The sequence below is a fragment of the Suricata suricatta genome, chromosome 6 (assembly GCF_006229205.1).
Source record: "Suricata suricatta isolate VVHF042 chromosome 6, meerkat_22Aug2017_6uvM2_HiC, whole genome shotgun sequence".
Taxonomy (NCBI): domain Eukaryota; kingdom Metazoa; phylum Chordata; class Mammalia; order Carnivora; family Herpestidae; genus Suricata; species Suricata suricatta.
In genome coordinates, this window is record NC_043705.1 from 19,188,867 (window position 1) to 19,207,680 (window position 18,814).

General features: G+C 41.0%; 1 protein-coding gene across 4 annotated transcripts in view; it reads right to left on the reverse strand.

Moving 5' to 3' along the window:
* The window catches only part of MARCHF3 (membrane associated ring-CH-type finger 3), a 167,290-nt gene that overhangs the window by 87,206 nt on the left and 61,270 nt on the right, over positions 1-18,814 (reverse strand). Inside the window, exon 1 of one of the 4 annotated variants that reach the window (XM_029941821.1) lies at positions 17,835-17,881. The exons of the other annotated variants lie outside the window; for them this stretch is intronic. The gene's annotated coding sequence lies outside the window, so the exon portion shown is untranslated. Of the gene's footprint in view, positions 1-17,834; positions 17,882-18,814 lie in introns of those variants that run through there. 4 annotated transcript variants of the gene reach the window in all.

Sequence of the window (18,814 nt, forward strand, 5' to 3'; positions counted from 1 at the left end):
TTTTTTTTTTTACTGTTTATTTATTTTTGAGAGAGAGAGAGAGAGACAGAGAGAGACAGAGAGAGAGACAGAGTGTGAGTCAGGGAGGGGCAAAGACAGATGGACACAAAATCTGAAGTAGACTCCAGGCTCTGAGCTGTCAGGAGAGAGCCCAATGTGGGGCTCAAACTAGTGAACCAAGAGATCATGACCTGAGCCAGAGTCTGATGTTTAACTGACTGAGCCACTGAGGCACCCCTGACTTTGTAAATTCTTTATAGATTTTGGATACTAACCCTGTATCTGATATGCCATTTGTAAATATCTTCTCCCATTCCATCAGTTGCTTTTTAGTGTCACTGACTTTCCTTTGCTGTGCAGAAGCTTTTTATTTTGATGAGGTCCCAATAGTTCACTTCTGCTTTTGTTTCCTTTGCCTCTGGAGACATGTCAAGTAAGAAGTTGCTGCGGCAGAGGTCAAAGAGGTTGTTGCCTGTTTTCTCCTCTAGGATTTTGATGGCTTCCTGTCTTACATTTAGGTCTTTCATCCATTTTGAGTTTACTTTTGTGTATGGTGTAAGAAAGTGGTCCAGGTTCATTTTTCTGCATGTCGCTGTCCAGGTTTCCCAGCACCATTTGCTGAAGAGACTGTCTTTATTCCACTAAATATTCTTTCCTGCTTTGTCAAATATGAGTTGGCCATATGTCTGTGGGTCCATTTCTGGGTTCTCTATTGTGTTCCACTGATCTGAGTGTCTGTTCTTGTGCCAGTACCATACTGTCTTGGTGATGACAGCTTTGTAATACAGCTTGAACTCTGGGATTGTGATGCCTCCTGCTCTGGTTTTCTTTTTCAGAATTTCTTTGTTTAAGCCTCACTCTTAAGTGCTCACAACCCCGTCTCCCACTGCCGAGGGGTCTTGTCACCAATGGCTCTGTCACTCACTTGGTATTCCTTTCCCAAGATACTGTGTCACATGTGTCCTGGCCTGTGTGCACACATGCACTTGCACAACATTGCTTACACCTGGGCAGTCCATGCTCTTCCCTACACTATTCTCTTCCCTACTCCAATCCCTACATGTGCCCAAATGTCTATTTTATCACAACGAGCAGGAATGCTGATATGGGAAACCACCCTGAACAGTAAAGGGATGTGGGGCTAAAACTCAAGAGACCTTTGTTCTAGCTCAGGTGTGAACTGTGTGATCCTGGGTAGATTACTACGCCTTTGGGGAGATAGTTTCTTCATCTACAAATAACACCTCTCCTTGTAACTTTTCTGTGAAAACAATCATATGACGCAGAGTGTGTAGAAATATATAGTATGATCTGTAAGGAAGCAGTGATGATTATCATTGTTACTTTTTTTCCCTAAATGTTTATTTTTTGAGAAAGCGTGAGTGGGAGTCGGGGAGGGACAGAGAGAGAGGGAGACAGAGGATTCAAAGCAGGCTCTAGGCGGACAGCAGCGAGCCCAATGTGGGGCTCAAACTCACAAACCTCAAGATCATACAGTGAGGGCAAGTCAGATGCTCAACCGACTGAGCCACCCAGGAGCTCCCTGTTGGTTACTGTTTTTATAACACCCAGCCTCTATCCTCGCCTCTCCCATTGATTCCTTAGTCATTGTGAAGAAGCAACGAATTTCACTATCCTAGTATGTCTCGGACTACCAGCCCATTTTCTTGCCCCTGTCTGCCCTTCTTATTCCCTGAGGAGATATACCATGGTCAACAAGACAGAGATGGCCCTTGCCTTCCCCCAGGTCAGAGAGGGTAAAACAGATGTCCAGTGGATGTGCTGGAGACCGCCTGCACCATCCCACTGCTGCCTTTCCAAGTTCACATTCAGTGAAGCCATGTTGATGGCTTCAAATTGGCCAACAGTAGAAGTATTTACACCAAGGAAATGAGCAAATGCTAAATCACACCTCTCTCCCCTTTACCCCAGAGAGCTCATTGCTGAACATTTACTAGCACACCCCTGGATATAGAAGCATATGCACCAGGGCAGAGAAAAATACACAGAAAAATGCACTTCCTAGTCTGGAAGTGCACGGGGAAGCACTTATCATGGCTGGGGGGTAGGGGCATGGGCACAGGTCCCATAGGAAATGAGGTTTATGCTGAGACTCAGATCAGGTCTAAATAAGATTGCCAACCAAGCAAAGGGAAGGGAGAAGAGAGTTCCAGGAAGTCCCAGAGTGTTAGCATGCCTGCAGGAAGTTCCTGCAGGCTGTTGTGCAGAGGGAGGGAGGAGGAAAGGAGTAAAATGAAGACACAGAGGTTAAGAAGTTCAACCTGACCCTGTGGGCAGTAAGTGGCTTTGAGCAGGTTGGGTCAAGGTTACGAGTGGGTTCAGAGGCAGAGCGATAGCATTTGAAATCTGGCTCTCCCAGCTGCACCCCCAGCTTCTTACGTCAGCTGAGGCTCATCTGCACAATGAGGGTCATTCCAGTTCTCAGACCTGGCGGTGGTTGTGAAGCTACGGGAAGAGCGCGCAGCACCTGCCTGGCTCCTCAGAGTTGCTGGGCGGACATTCAAGCACAGACTAGCCAACCACGGAGCAGAGGGGCACGTCCTGCCGGGGACACCTGTTTCTGCAGCCCTGCCCGCCTTCAAACACTGGTATTCTGCTAGTCTGGGATGGTGCTTCTCATACTCTGGGGGCTGACTTACTGGTGGCTTGTGAAATCCACAAGTGTCTTGGGCAGCACTTTAAGAAGACAGAATTAAAAGGAACGAGGCAAAGAACAAGGGCTGGCATCCATTGTACTCTGCAAGGTAAGTTCTGTTTCGTGTTCGGGCGCACTGGATTGCCATGTAAAACTGACCCCTGAGGGCTACAGTTAAAAAACGTTGGAAAGTGTGCAAGCTGCTCTTCATCAGGAACCTTCCTGGGCTCTGGGGGCTGGGAGACAGAGGATGAGCCAAGCTGGGCCAGCCTGGCTCCCCTCCCACCCCACACTCAGGAACTGTTAACGTCTCGGTAGGGGGTTTATTCCCCCAGGTCTTTAAGGCTTTTGAGCTTCCAGTAAAAATGATGCTCCTTGCACCAGCTAGGACCGTGGGCTTTATCTCCTGTCGGGCAGCCAGAGTAAGGGACAGCCCGTGCAAGTGACCCTGAAGCCAAGCACCAGGGAAGGAGACGGTGTCTTCTTAGTGGGAGTGGTTTCTTGTTTGGGAGGTGAAAGGAGAGCTACAAAGTACCTCTGAGGGCCCCATTAGTCATCCCAACCCTACTGTGAGTCCAATTCAGCAAATAAAACCCACCAAGACAAGTCACTGCCCACTGGCTGAGTGCATGAAGGGACTCACGAACGGAACTGACATTTAGTTTGGTGTGCCCCAGAAAGATAATTCTATATATGAATAGATTTTAGAATAATTTACTTTCAACATATGTCAAAACATATCCAGTTTGCCCTTTGGAGTTGCAGAAACCATTTGGCATTTCTTTTTTCCTCTGCAGTTTAAAAAATGGAAAGCAATGGCAGATGCCTGGTCAGTGTTTGGGAGAAACAAATGCCCTACCGCACTCTGATCTGGTTTCCTGGAGTCCCCAGGTCTGCTTCCCTGGGCACGGGCGATTGGCGCTGGATTAGCTGCCGACATTTATTGACAAAGGAATTAATCTTCACCAGTGGTGTTTTTAAAAGCCCATTCTTTCTGGGAAGTTGCAGCAGAACATCAGGCTTCCTTCATTTTCCCCTTTCTTCCTTTCCCTGCTGACAAAAGGGGCTAAAAATAACCTCATAAACCCTTGATTCCACTGAGGAAGGTGAGGGAGCAAAAGAACAAAAGAACCTCTTTTCCCTGGTGCAGGCCCCCCAGTGCCCAGTTCAGGCATCAGCTGAAATCACAGACATTAGGAGATCGCCTCTTACGTGGGTTGAGGAGGGTGTATGCGTGTGTGTCTGTTAGGGGAGGGGGCAGAGGTGTGAGCAACGTGAGGACATACCCTAATAACATGACAACTGTGCATTTGGTCAGACAAAACCTCTCCATCCATGATCTGTAGGTATGCACTGCCTTAACTGCATTTTCCTACTATGCTTCTCACTCACCAAAATCACCTTCTGGGGGAGGGAGAAGCGTAAACACTGGCTAAGTCAATAAAACCACACTGGGGGTGCCTGGGTGTCTCAGTTGTTAAGCGTCCGGCTCTTTTTTTTTATGTTTTTTTTAAAATTTATTTTTGAGAGAGAGAGAGAGAGAGAGAGAGAGAGAAAGAGAGAGAGACTGTGAGCAGGGAAGGGGCAGAGAGAGAAGGAGACACAGAATCTGAAGACAGGTTCCAGGCTCTGAGCTAGCTGTCAGCACAGAGCCCGATGTAGGGCTCGAACCCATGAACCGTGAGATCATGACCTGAGCCGAAGTCGGACGCTTAACTGACTGAGCCACCCAGGCACCCCAAGCGTCCGACTTTTGATTGCAGCTCAGATCATGAGTTCACGTGTTCATGGAATCAAGCCCTGCATCCAGCTTTTTGCTAACAGCGCTGAGCCTGCTTGGGAATCTCCCTCCCTCTCTATCTCTGCCCTCCCCCTACTTGCTCGCTCTCTCTCTCAAAATGAATAGGCTTAAAAAATATTAAAATAAAACAACACTGAGCCAGGAACTGCCCATTTCCATTCCGTAAACATGACTGACAGGTCCCCTCAGTGAGATCCTGCGTAAACTGCTGCAGGCTCTGTTGGCTATCCCCTCAGGAGTGCTCAGTGTGCTATTAATTGAGCCTCCACTGTATGCACCAGACTAGGACTTGGGCAGAAATGCACAAAGATAGAGAAAACCACAACAGTTGCATGAAGGGATGCATGAGAGAATGAAGGGTTGCAATGTTGTGGCGCTGGAGTTTTCTTTCTTCCATGGAGTATGCATAATGATCTTTGAGCTATGTTCAATGGGTGTTAAGTCTTTTTTTTTTTTTATGTTTGCTTATTTTTGAAAGAGAAACAGAGTGAGAGTGGGGGAGGGTCAGAGAGAGAGGGAGACACAGATCTGAAGCAGGCTCCAGGCTCTGAGCTGTCAGCACAGAGCCAGATGCGGGGCTCGAACTCACAGACTGTGAGATCATGACCAGAGCCGAGGTCGATGCTTAACTGACTGGACCACCCAGAAGCCCCTGTGGGGGTTATATCTTAAATGCCCATGGGTTTCAGTATGTCTGTGTCACCTGTGACTGGCTAGGAGCATGGAACTTGGTGATATGTATGAAAGACTCTATAGTGTCCAAAGAAGACATATAGACCCCAGGGAAGTAACAAACTTGACGGATGTCCGAATGTGATGCTGACATATGGATGGCATTCACTATCTAGCTGACAGAGGCAGACTGAGGAAAGTGTGATGTGGGCAGGTTTCTTGGCTAAGCAGCATTCATTATGTGTGTTTTCATGGGCATGTGCCTTTATTGGTTTGCAGCTGTGGAGGTGGGAAGATGAAAAAGGTGGATGTGGAGAGAGGAGGGAGAATTTTTCCTTCCATGAAGCTCTATCAGGAGGAAATACCAGTGAAGGAAATACCCTTAAAAGACAATGTTTAGGGGCACCTGGGTGGCTTAGTCAGTTTAGCATCTGACTTCGACTCAGGTCATGATCTCACAGTTTAATCTAAATTTAAATCTAAATGCCAAACCCATCACATGTGTGTACATGTGTTAAAGAAAACAAGATACCAAGTTAGTAAATAAGAAATTTCAAATTAATCCTCCCGAAAGGATTTAATTATCCTGTTAAACTGATTTCCCATTAAAGATTGTAACACACAGATCATTTAAACATAAAAGAAATATAGAGTGGCACCACAATGGTCAATGTATGTCTAAACAACATTTATAGGGGTTTGATGGAACAGGGAATAGATAGTATCATCTGTGACAAAGTGGCAGATCACATTCCATACAATTAAAGTCCTAGAAAGGTTGAGCTATACACTCAAAGACCTAAACTCTTTTGTCTTTGCAATTCTGGACTAGGGAGCCACAGCCCCCGCTGTAAATGGAAAAAACCCCATCTGTCTCCATTCTAAATAACACTTCATCAAAGACTGAGCCCTTGATAACGTGGATTGCTCCCAAGGATACCCTAGATGCATCTTGATTTTGGCTCAGGTCATGATCTCGTGGTTCCCTGAGTTTGAGCCCCACACTGGGCTCCATACTGACAGTGCAGAGTCTGCTTGGGATTCTCTTTCTCTCTCTCCACCTCTCTCTCCTTCCCCCACTCAGGCTTTCTCTTTCTGAAAATAAACTTTAAAAAATGAAGCTAGGTCACATCATCCCTTGCTCAGAACCTTCTAATGGCTACCCATTTTTCTCAGAATAACAGCCAAGTTCCTTACAATGGCCCAAAGGACCCTACACATTCTAGTCCCCTTCCCATTATCTCTATGTGATCTTGAGCTCACTCCACTCTAGCCACAGTGACCTCTGCACTAGCTGTTCATTCTGGCTTTAAGTGCTTTCTTCCTGGCACAGCCACTTTGGAAAACAGTCTGGCAGTTCCTCCAAAAGTTACATGAAGAGTTACTCTCTGATTCAGGAATTCCACTCCTAGGTATATGCCAGAATTGAAAACAGAGGTTCCAGCCCAAACTTATATATGAATGTTCAAAGCAGTATTGTTCCTAATATTCCTAATACCCCAAAGTGGAGATAATCAACTGATGAGTGGTTCAACAAATGTGGTATATCCACACAATAGAATATTATGCACACATAAATGAATGAAGTACTGATACATGCTACAGCTTGGATGAAACCTACAGACACTTACACTCACTTATACTAAGTGAAAAGAAGCCAGACACAATGGGCCACATACTGTGATCATTCCACTTACATGAAATGTCCAGAAGAGGCAAAGCCATGGGGACAGAAAATTGGCAACACTATGTTGCCAGGGGCTGTGGGAAGGGGGCACTGGTCAGTGATGGCTACTGGGCACAGGGTCTTGTAGGGGGTGATGCTCATGTTAGGGATTACTCCTTTACCTCCATCAAGGCTTTGCTCAAGGATCATTTTCTCAGTGAAAATTTCAAACACCCTATCACCCTCCTAGCTCTTCTGATCCCTCTTATCCTGCCTTATATTTTCATCCTTGTAGTATGTGTCAGTTTCCAACATGATACACACTTCACTTACTGTGTTGTTATTTCCTTCCACCGAAATGGAAGCTTCCTGAATTCAGACATTTTTGTCTTCTTGTCTGCTTACATAGTACAGTATCTGGAATAGTGCCTTGTGCATCAATAAATATTGACGGACTGACTGAATAAATTAATACCAAGAAGACACTAAGATTGATATGCAGAAGCATAGTGAATCACATGAAATAATATTCATTTATTCTTAACTGAAAAAAGTGTATTACCAAACAATATATAGTGTTTACAGTATGATCCCTGATAAAGAAATAGAAAATGTATTATGCATAGAAAATACATTAGGGATGAGATACATTAAAATACAACACAATCCTTGGGTGCGGATGATTATAGTTACTAATTTATTTCTTAAAAAATATGTTCATCTTTTCTAAACTGACAGGTTTTGGAATCAGGCAGACTTCAGTGTAATCTGTGCTCCATTTCTTACTGGCTCTGTAAATCTGAGCAAGTCATTTAACCCCTGGTGACTCAGTTTCCTCATCTATAAATGGGGATAACAGTATTAACCTCATTGGAGTCTTTTGAAGATTAAATAATTCATGTAAAGCACTCAGCACATGCTTGGCATATGATAGGCATTGAGTAAAATGTTAAGTATTATTAATTAGTATCATTGCCTTTCTAATAACCTTTCTAATAATATGGAGTTCACATATCATTTAAAAATTGTTTTTTAGTGTTTATTTATTTTTGAGAAAGAGACAGAGCGGGAGTGAGGGAGGGGCAGAGACAGAGGGAGACAATCTGAGGCAGGCTCCAGGCCCTGAGTTGTCAGCCCAGAGCCTGACGTGGGGCTTGAACTCACAAATCATGAGATCGTGAACTGAGCCGAAGTTGGACACTTAACCTACTGAGCCGCCCAGGTGCCCCATAACTATAGAGTTAAAAATGAATCACTTGCTGAATTTTTTTTCATGAAATGTTTTGAGTTATACTTAGTTGTTACTTTGAGTGAACATTGAACACTTACAGACTCTCACCTTTGTTATACCTCTACACACTGTCTTGAATCATTCTAGCCCATCCATTTCTCTGCTGACCGGGTCCACTGGACTCATTTGTTCCCTGTTGATTCTGGGTGATGTTTGACTCATCTGGCCAAGAGTACACCATGTACACCAACAGCATTGTCTGCAGGACACTGGCATTTAATGCTTCCATCTGAGTTGGAGCATTTTTGTCCATTGTTGAGTGATTGCTCTGGAAGTTTTTAAGTTTTGGCACAACTGTAGTCTAGGGTCTCTAACTCTCTAAGAAGGATACAGAAGTTACAATATAAAAAATTCAAAAGCAAGCTCTTGCATTTTCTCTAGCTAGACTCTTTTTTTATGGGGAGGGGGAGTCAGCAAGACAGAAAATCTTAAATATCTCCCTTTTCAAATTTATTATAAAAATGATGTATTCTCATGGAAATATAGATTCACTCATTAAAGGAGGGTATAAATGGAAGCAAAATGCCTCTTGTTCATAAACTACTCCTAGTCCCGGAATTACAAGTAGTTACACTTGTAACAATTCTTGGTTTATCAATTTAAGCAATATCAATTAACTCCTTGTTTTTAAAAAATTAGAAATTTAGCCCACTACCTTTTTTCCCTCCCTTTTCCTTTCCCTAAATTTTGTTAGATTTTTACTCTTACGTTCTTTGCTAACTTTATAGGTTTAAATAATAGTCCTAAGTTTCTCTTTAATTCATCACCTTAAGCCAGTATCTCTTAAGCCCCCCATCTGCTGTGTAAGTTGAGAAAACTTGCACCATTTTACCTCCCTCTACTGCTTCTCTTTTCCATCACTCAGATTTTCTCAGCCACATCATTAATTTTGCATTCTTAGGGTTTATAACTTAATTGCCTATAATCACACTTGTCTTCCACAGATCATTAGGGAATTAATTCTAGAAAGTGTAAACCAAGAAAGAGCATTCTAATATTATGAATCCTTTGGATATAATTTACTTGAGAACTAAGTAGTGTCACTGGACACTGATGGAGGGTGATGTGGGTTTCCTTAATCCACACTGCATGAAAGAGAACGTACCAGACCTCAAAGTCTTTAAAAGTTATAATTATTTTGGGGGGGCACATGGGTGACTCAGTTGGTTAAGCGTCTGACTTAGGCTTAGGTCATGATCTCAGGGTTCGTGGGTTCAAGATCTCCATCAGGCTCGCTGCTGTCAACACAGAGCTTGGGATCCTGTCTCCCTCTCTGTCTGCCCCTGCCCCGCTCACTTACTTGCTTTCTTTCCCTCTATCTCAAAATAAAAACTTAAAAAAACTTTTTTTATTATTTTTTACCAATTGCTCTAAATCACAACACATTTTTATTTGCTTCATGGTTGGACTGTGTATTTCTTACGGAGCTTTTTGTTTTTCCAGACAGTTTGAATTGCCTTTATTTATTTTTCTTGTTGACAATAGTAGCCTATTTTTCACCCAAATGCTAAGATCATACAGCTGGTTAATCAAATCATTGCAGAAAATCCACATTCTTCTTGAAGTCATGCTTCCTGTTGCTCTCTGACTCACACTGTAACTCAAACATACTGTTTTCTAAACATGCTACATCCCTAGGATTTCTTTTCATTATACTCTTTGAAATTAGGGTCAATGTTTTCTTGAATGTTCTTCTTTCTCTTGGGTTCTTGGCTTCCTTTGCTATAGAATATTCTCAAACAATTTTCCCCCCAGAAATCTTTATTCTAGCATTTCTAAAATTCTTATTTTGCCTTTATATCAATTAATAGTCTAATGATGCATAAATTCTAGGTTTCACACTATTTTCCCTCTGGACCGTGAATTCATTTTTTTCATGAGTGGCTGACTGGAAATATGATGCCAGTCTGATTCTTATTTCTTTGTAAGTGTTCCCCCTCTGAATATTATTAGCATCTTTTCCTTTTCTTTTGTGTTCAGAATTTCACAGAGTTTTGCCCTTTTAATCTGAAGCTCTGGGAAATGTTATTTCTTTTAAGTACTTGTATCTCCCCTTTGTCTTTATTCTCTTTTTGGAGCTCTTAATCATGTGTTGGACTTATAGGATTGGGTGTGCATGCCCATTAAATATTGTTTTGTATCTTCTTGTCTTTTTGTTCTAAGGTCTAGGAGATATACTTGACTTGACTTTAAATGCAGTAAAAGAATTTTGAAAATTCCATGCACCATATTTTGTTTTATTTTTATTTTTATTTCTTTAGAGAGAAAAACTGCAAGTGGAGGAGAGGGGCAGAGGAGAGAGACAGAATCCTAAGCAGGCTCCATGCTTCGTGTGGAACCCAACTCAGGGCTTGATCCCATTACCTTGGGGTCATGACCTGAGCCAAAATCAAGAGTTGGAAGCTCAACCAACTGAGCCACCAGGTGCCCCTCATCCATCATATTTTTAATTTTCACTGTTTTTCATTCCTTAAACTTTCATTTATATAGTCACCTCTCTTGTTTCATGGATACAAATATTGTTTTTATTTTAAAAAGTTTTACAGAGAAAATGAACACCTAGTTACAACTCTAAATTTTTAAAAAGTTTACATTTTTTCATTTGTGCTTTAGATAGTTTTATTAAAAGAAATGAGACCATAGAGGTCAACTCAAGTGGTCTTTTCTTCCCCAACCTCTATCCCTACTCCCATTCTCCTTTCCTCTTTCTTTCCTATCATCCTTCACCTCCTCACCAGAGGCAACCACCATTATAAACTTTGTGTGTTTTCTTTTAGTCCACGTTCAAATATTTTTACTATACATGTCAGTATCTTTGAACAGTGCACAATATTATTTTATGTATATTAAATTTGTACCATAGTAGACATGTTCAGAAGCATTCTGTTCACCCAATACTTGTTTAAAATCTATCTATGTTGAGGGGCGCCTGGGTGACTCAAGTCGGTTGAGTGTCTGACTTCAGTTCAGGTCATGATCTCACAGTTTGTGGGTTTGAGCCCCACAGCAGGGTCTGTGCTGACAGCTCAGAGCCTGGAGCCTGCTTCAGATTCTGTGTCTCCCTCCCTTTCTCTCTGTCTCTGTCTCTGCCCCTGCCCCTCTCTCACTTGTGCTCTCTCTCTTTCTCAAAAATAACAAACATTAAAAAAAATCTATCCGTGTTGATACATATGGATCCAGTTTGTTCATTTTCAATTGCTGTGAGCATCCTTGTGATCATTCATTTACCAAATATGCACCAAAAATGTTTCTGAAACTGTTCTGGTGGCTGGAGGCATAACCATGAAGGAAATAAAACACAAACATAGCATATTTTATCTTTCCTCTGTCAGCAGACATTAGATTTTGCCATGACAAACACTGCTTCAGTGACTGTCCTTGTACCAGGCTTCCATGGCAGGTGCTTCTCCAGTGAATATTTCTAGTGGTAAAACTGCATCTTCACAGGCCACGTTTTCAAGGTTACCTGGGATTGCTACCTCATTGTCCAAAGTTGGTGCATCAGATGGCATGCCCAGCTAGCTCAGAGAATGGTCTGTTCCACTGACCCTGCCCTGCATTTGGACAGTCATACTTCATTTTTGCCATCCTGATGGCCGAGGAATGGTGCTTCTTTGTTTTCGTAAGCATTTCTCCTAATTGTTAGTGAGGCTTAGCATCTCCTCTCCTATTTATTGGTCCTTTAAATCTCCTTTGTGTACTGCCTGAAGGTATCCTTTGCTACTCATTTTTGTAGTTAGCTGTTTGTCTTTTTCTTACTGACTTGTACGGTTCTCCATCTATACAGTCTGGAAAGAAAAACATTTTCTGTTTTATGCATTGAAAATATATTTTTGCAGTTCAGGGTTTGTGTCTTCACTTTATTTATAGTGGCTTCCACATAAAAGAATTTTACTTCTTAATGTCATTTTTTTCCTTTACGAACTGTCCTTTTTGTGTACTGACTGAAAAGTAATCTCTCCCCCACAGTCATAAAGAAATTCTCCCCTGTATTTCCTCTTAGTAATTTTAAAGGTTTATTTTATACACACAGACCCCTAATTCATCTAAAATTACCCATGTGTATGAGATGAGGTGTTAGTCTACCTTTCTTTTTTCATAATAAGAGCTAAATCATTTATTAAATAATCTTTCCTTTTCTCCCTTATTTTCAATGCCTTGTCTACCCTCTGCCAAGTTCCCACATATATTTTGAAGATTATTTCTGGCATTTCTCTGATGTTACAATGAATGTATCTGAGATTTCAGTCAGATTCTTTTTTGAAACAATTCCCTTTTGCTCCTAAATCTCCCATCTTTCATCCAATCTCAGTAATTCCCTGTCTTCACTTACACTGACCATATTTTTAAACTGACCTTTTTTTTTTAAAGATGAAGAAACGGGGCACCTGGGTGGCTCAGTCGGTTGAGTGTCTGACTCTTGATCTTGGTTCAGATGATGATCTCATGGTTCATGGGTTCGAACCCTACACTGGGCTCTGTGCTGACAGTGTCAAGCCTGCTTGGGATTCTCTTTCTCCCTTTCTCTCTGCACCTCCCACACTCACTCACTCTCATTCTGTCTCTCCTTTAAAAAAAAAAAAAAGATGAGGAAATGGAAGTGTAGATATCTTATACTTCCTGTTCAGGTTCACACACAAGGTAACTAGAAACTTCCATATTTGGACTAGGATCTTAGCCTGCTTTACAGTTCTCTCTCCATTAATGCTCCCTCCCCTAAAAGTCTCCATTGTCCATTGGATGTTTACTTCCACCAATAGCCGATAAAACTGTCCATTTCAGTGATTCTTTGCAAAGCTGATGCCTTCAGATTCTCAGGTTAAGGATGGTATTTCATTATTGGAGTTTCTTGACATAAAACAAATTGAAAGAAATAAATATGAAGCAAATAAATATTCCTTGAAAATTCCATCGTGTGTTTCTTGGCCATAGTGTTTTGTCTTTCTCATTTGTTTACTCATGTTCCCCAAATCTTTGATTTTGTTTTTGCCTTTTTCTTAGTGAATGCTCTACATATTTCAAAATATTAACTCTTTGTTATACGTATTTAGCTTTAAAAAAATCCCGCGATGCCTAGGTGGCTCAGTCAGTTAAGTGTCTGACTCTTGATTTTGGCTCAGGTCATGATCTTACTATTGTCAGAGATCAAGGCTCCGTGTAAGGCTCCACATTGGGCATGGAGCTACTTAGGATTCTCTCTCCCTCTTCTTCTTCCTCTCCCCTGCTTGTGCATGCTCTCTCTCAAAAAAATCCTATCACTTGTCTTCTAGTTTTGTTTATAGTTTGTTTGACAAAAAAGTTTTAGAAGTTCAAACTATCATTCTTGTGATATTCTTTATTATCCCTCCACTTAGAAAAATCTTCTTCATTCCAAGAGCAGATTAATATTCACCCTAAAATTTTTTTATGTAGACTACATGCCCAGGGTAGAGCCCAACAAGGGGCTTGCATTTATGACCCTGAGATAAGACCTGAGCTGAGATCGAGAGTCAGATAGATGCTCAACAGACTGAGCCACTCAGATGCCCCTCATTACAGATTTTCTACGACTTTTATAATTTCATGAATTCTTTTAAATTTTTTAATTGGGAAAACATCACATTTCAAAGTTATGATAGCTTTATAATTCATTTTAGCAACTGATAGATAAAAATCTCTTGTCTCCCACATTTTATCAATCATTTCTTTTTATTATTCCTTTTTTTTTTTTTTACCCTGAGCCACCATTTTAAAGTTGAGATTTTGTTAAAAATGTGTTTCGGGGCGCCTGGGTGGGTCAGTCGGTTGGGCCTCTGACTTCATCTCAGGTCAGATCTCATGTTTGTGGGTTCGAGCCCCGCATCGGGCTCTGTGCTAACAGCTAGCTCAGAGCCTGGAGCCTGCTTCCGGTTCTGTGTCTCCTTCTCTCTCTGCCCCTCCCCCTCTCATGCTCTGTCTCTCTCTGTATCAAAAATAAATAAAACATTAAAAAAATTTTTTAAATAAAAAAAAATGTGTTTCACCTGGGGAATACCATAGAAAAGAATTACATTTTTAAAATATTTAGTCTTCTTATCTAGTTACACAGCATTTTTAGAGTTTGCTTTTATTTTCCTCGGCAAAATAGTTGTTTTCCACGTACTCATTTATTATTACTGAATATAATACTGAATATTTTACATTTTAGCAAATGGGATCTTTTCCATTATATTTTACAAACATTGCTCATTTATAGAAAAGCTATTGATTTTGGTTTATTTTGTATATAGGTTTTATTTTTATTAAATTTTTATTCATTATGTTTTCATTGATTCTTTTGTTTTTAGGTAAACAGAAATATCACATACATATGATTATCTTTTTTCTCCTTTTCACAGATTTCTGTCTCTCCAAGGGGCTGTGGCTTCCAGCAGAAAACTGAGAGATCACTGTGTGAAAGGAGTCTTGTTCCTGATTTTAATGAGGTATTAGTTTACCTTTAGTTTATTGTCTTTACAAGTTTATTAGTTAGTATGCTCTGAGTTGTTACTCTAGTCTAGATGTTCTTGATTATATTAAGATGCATGTTAGTTTAAGAAATGGTCTAGTGTACTTATCCTGAATTTTCAGCTTTTTTTTAAGAGTTCAATTTTTTTTTTAACTTCTGAAAGCCCACTGCTTTTGTATTCTCTAGATTTTTTTTTGTTTTTCATGATCAAATTCTTCATATTTCATTTATTCTATGTCCCTAGTTACGTCTGATCTACTCTGTTTATCACTACTTTTAATATAATTTATATTAGAATCCAAAAACAGTCTCATAACTGGGTGGTACAAACAAGGAGAGGAAAGATCAAGGGTACTGAATCATCTTCTGGTTAATCATCAAATGTGACAGATTTTTAAAAAATGCCACTTGTTCACTTGAAAGGAAATTGATTGATGACTGGCACATAGAGGAGAAAAGTTGCTAACTACCACTTGGGCTGACTTTTACGTGCAAGATACAATTAACTTAAAGAGAAATAATGACTAAAGCCCACCACACAACACACACACACACACACACACACACACACACACACAACTCCATAATAATAGGGTTATTTCAAAAAGACAGAGGATCCAAGTGTAAGAACTCCACCGACTAAAGGTGGAAAAAAACAACAACAGTACTACACTATGAGCCAAAGTCTATAAGCTGAGTCCATACTTGTACAAATAAGTGATTGAATACATAAGTTGAGGGACGGGGAGGGGGAAGAGACCAATCTCCTGTGTGGAAGGAATCTGAATAAGTTATGTGCACACTCAGACCTCATGGAGACGGAACATTCCTCAAATGTTGGCTGCGCACTGTGACTTTGTTCCAGAGAGTGCTGTGTGGAAAAGAGGGAAGAAGAGTGACTTCACAGTAGAGAAACCTGGCAGACACGACCACCTCAGTCAGGTGATCACGGTCAACGTCAGCCAGGAAAAGTCATGTCGATAGCATGCACCCTTCATGCATGGTGACACTGGCCCTCGACTTCCATTGTCTTCCTGTCCCAAACTCAGTACCCCAGACACATCTTCATTGACGGACATTCTCCAATATACCTGACTGGTGGTTGTCAAAGTCAAGGTGTATATCTGAAAGACTGTCACAACCAAGAGGAGCCTAAGGAGACATGACAACTGGAAGATGGGATCATGAATGAGCTCTTGGAACACGAAAAGGATATTTAGTAAAATTACGTAAAAACTAAGGAAAATGTGAATGAAGCATAAACTGGAGTTAATAAGAACATATTGATATTGGTTCATCAAGTTGTAACAAACATACTATACTAAGTTAAGGTGTTAAGAATAGGGGAAACTGGGTGGGAGGTATGAGGTATATGGGTATTTTTTTTTTACTATCTTTGCAGTTTTTCTGTAAATATAAAACTGTTCTAAAAAATAAAGTTGATTTAAAAAATAATCACACTTTAGGTAATCATGCTAATAATTCCTGGGTGTTCTTAAGGCTGCAATTACCACATACCATGGTGGAAAACAACTGTAACTAGCGGACGGCTAGCCCTGGTTGGTATTCCAACCAGCATCACATCTGGGACTGATTACCAGTGTACCTTGGTCTCCTAGGTGATTGCTTGGTTATAGTTCCACGGAGGGCACTCTCTTAAACTCTAAAAGCTCCTCTGAGAAAACAGCAAGAACAAATGGACATAAATTGCAGTAGGAAGGGCTTCAGTTAGAGTCTGGTGTGCTGTGAAGTCAAGCTATAAGATATTCCTTGCTAGGTCTCTTTTAAAGGGTGAGTTGACCATAGGTCAGTTTGGTGTAGCCTGCCGTTAGCCCATCTTAGAGTAAATTAGGCAAGAAAATGGATTGCAGGGTGCCTAGGTGGTTCTCTTGGTTAAGGGTCTGACTCTTGATTTCGTCTCAGGTCATAATCTCAGTTTGTGGGATCGAGACTCGCCTCGGGTTCTGTGCTCAGAGTGCAGAGCCTGCTTGGGATTCTCTCTCTCCCTCTCTCTCTGCCCCTCCCCTGTATATGTGCACATGCTCACACACACACACACTCTCTCTCCCTTAAAATAAATCAACAGTAGGGGTGCCTGATTGGCTCAGTCAGTTAAGCGGCTGACTTCGGCTCAGGTCATGATTTCACGGTTTGTGGGTTTGAGCCCCGCGTCAGGCTCTGTGCTGACAGCTAGCTCAGAGCCTGGAGCCTGATTCGAATTCTGTATCTCCCTCTTTCTCTGACCCTCCCCTGCTCACACTGTCTCTCTCTGTCTCTCAAAAATAAATAAAAAACATAAAAAAAATTATTTAAAAAAAATCAACAGAAAAAAAAAAAGGAATCAGTATAGTTTCCAGGAGGTCCTAAAAGGTTTTGTATCTTAAGCAGAAAATTTCCATAAAGCACAAGTTGGTCTAAGTGGTTCCAATCACACAGAAATTGTTCTTCAAATTGTCTACGGTCTCTGCCGTTCTCTCTATCAACACATGATTTATTAATTTTGTTTCAGAGACTTGAGTTCAGGCTGCATAAATCATGAATAAAGATTAGTTTAACAGTCACAGTGCCCCCTGGGACAATATTTCAAGTGAAGAAAACTCAAAATTGTCGCAGTGTGAAAATAATATGACAGTTGTATCAATATTTGCAAACTGAAGTGATATTCAATACCCTTACAGAGGCAGAGAATACATTTTATTTCTTCTCATTTTATGCAAACTCTAAAACTTTCCTTTTTAATTTTTTATTAGTATTTTCCCTTTTGACAATGTTTTGAAAAACAAGTCCAAGATCCCCCTAATCTGCCTCCAGCTGTCAAGCAAATTAGACACTGACCTCTTGCTACTGCCTTGATGACTTTAAATACTTTAGAGAAACAATGTATGACCTGGCCCCCAAGCCATTCACAGGAATGATCGTTTGCCATTTTTATGCATTAAAAAATGAGAGAACCGTCTGGAAGCAAATACCATGGTTTTAATATTCAGAAGTGTATCACTTTGTTTTCACTGGCTTATTCCACTTGGCCTTTTAACCTTTATGAAACTCTGATTGTTCATGTACTTAAATATGTAACTGTGATTTAGAAAAAATGACGAGGTAAGAAATACTTTGGTTAGGAGCTAAGTGCTCACCGGAATGAATTCAAAGTGGCTACTTTTAAGGAAGAATGGCCTGTTTTTCCGGTAACTCCATTTTCCCTGACTATTGTCAGGTAGCTGACGGTGTGGTGAGTACCAACAGTAAGATCACCCCGTAGAGGTTATCTTCGCTATGACTTACAAGATCACACGACGGTAAGACCACATAGCTGTTCTAGCTGTGATTTCCTACATTTAATGGCATCTCTTACTTGAAACATTTCTTCCAAATGTCTGAATCTTGGGTGTGCTAGAAAGAAAAGAGAGGAATATAGCACGTACAGTGGAGCAAACCAGAGTCTGTTACACTAAATTCCCTCTCCACTTTGCGAATGATTTTTGATGGGAAGCTTTCAACATGTTCTTTTGGTCGGAAATAAGGGATATCGATTTACATACACGCCGGGTTTGCACAGAGGGTTGTCAAAATAAAATTTTAGAGAATCATTAAAAGGCTGAATTCAGTATGTTAAATTCCTAATCAGAGAGGCCAAAACCCAGATTCAGACATCTGTCTTGGAGAAGGGACCACCACAAGGCTGATGAAAGAGGGTTCGTGGAAAGGTCAGGAAAGAAATGCCAACAGTTATACTTACTCTTATAAAAGAGTGTATTACTCTTTGTGGTAAGCAATACAATTTGTTCCCTTTTTGTCCTATGTTGTCCCCTATTCATTTGAGTAACTACGGTATCAAATCAATTTCATGAGCTAGTATGGGGGAATGAACAAAACCTGATTAAAATTCAAATTATAATCCCATCATGATGTAGTCTGCCCCGGTATTCTCCCAATCTAATAAGAAATTATGCCTCATCGAACATACATAATTTGGCTTGAAGTGGTACTAGTGGGAAGCCAAATTTGTAGGCACAATAAAGTTGTCTGTGCTGGGTATTTTCATTGCATAGAGCAAGTGCATTGGGTAACCTAGGTCCCCGGGCAATCATCTCGACACTCGGCCTCACTCTGGGTGGAGCTTGTTTACATCCTATAATCACACCATTAGCGCCGCTGCTAAATATAAACACAAGGACGGATATGAATGATTGCTTCACAGCTGCAGTGGTGTCACCACACGACTACATTGACAGGCTCGATCGTGACAACACTGAAGCACCATG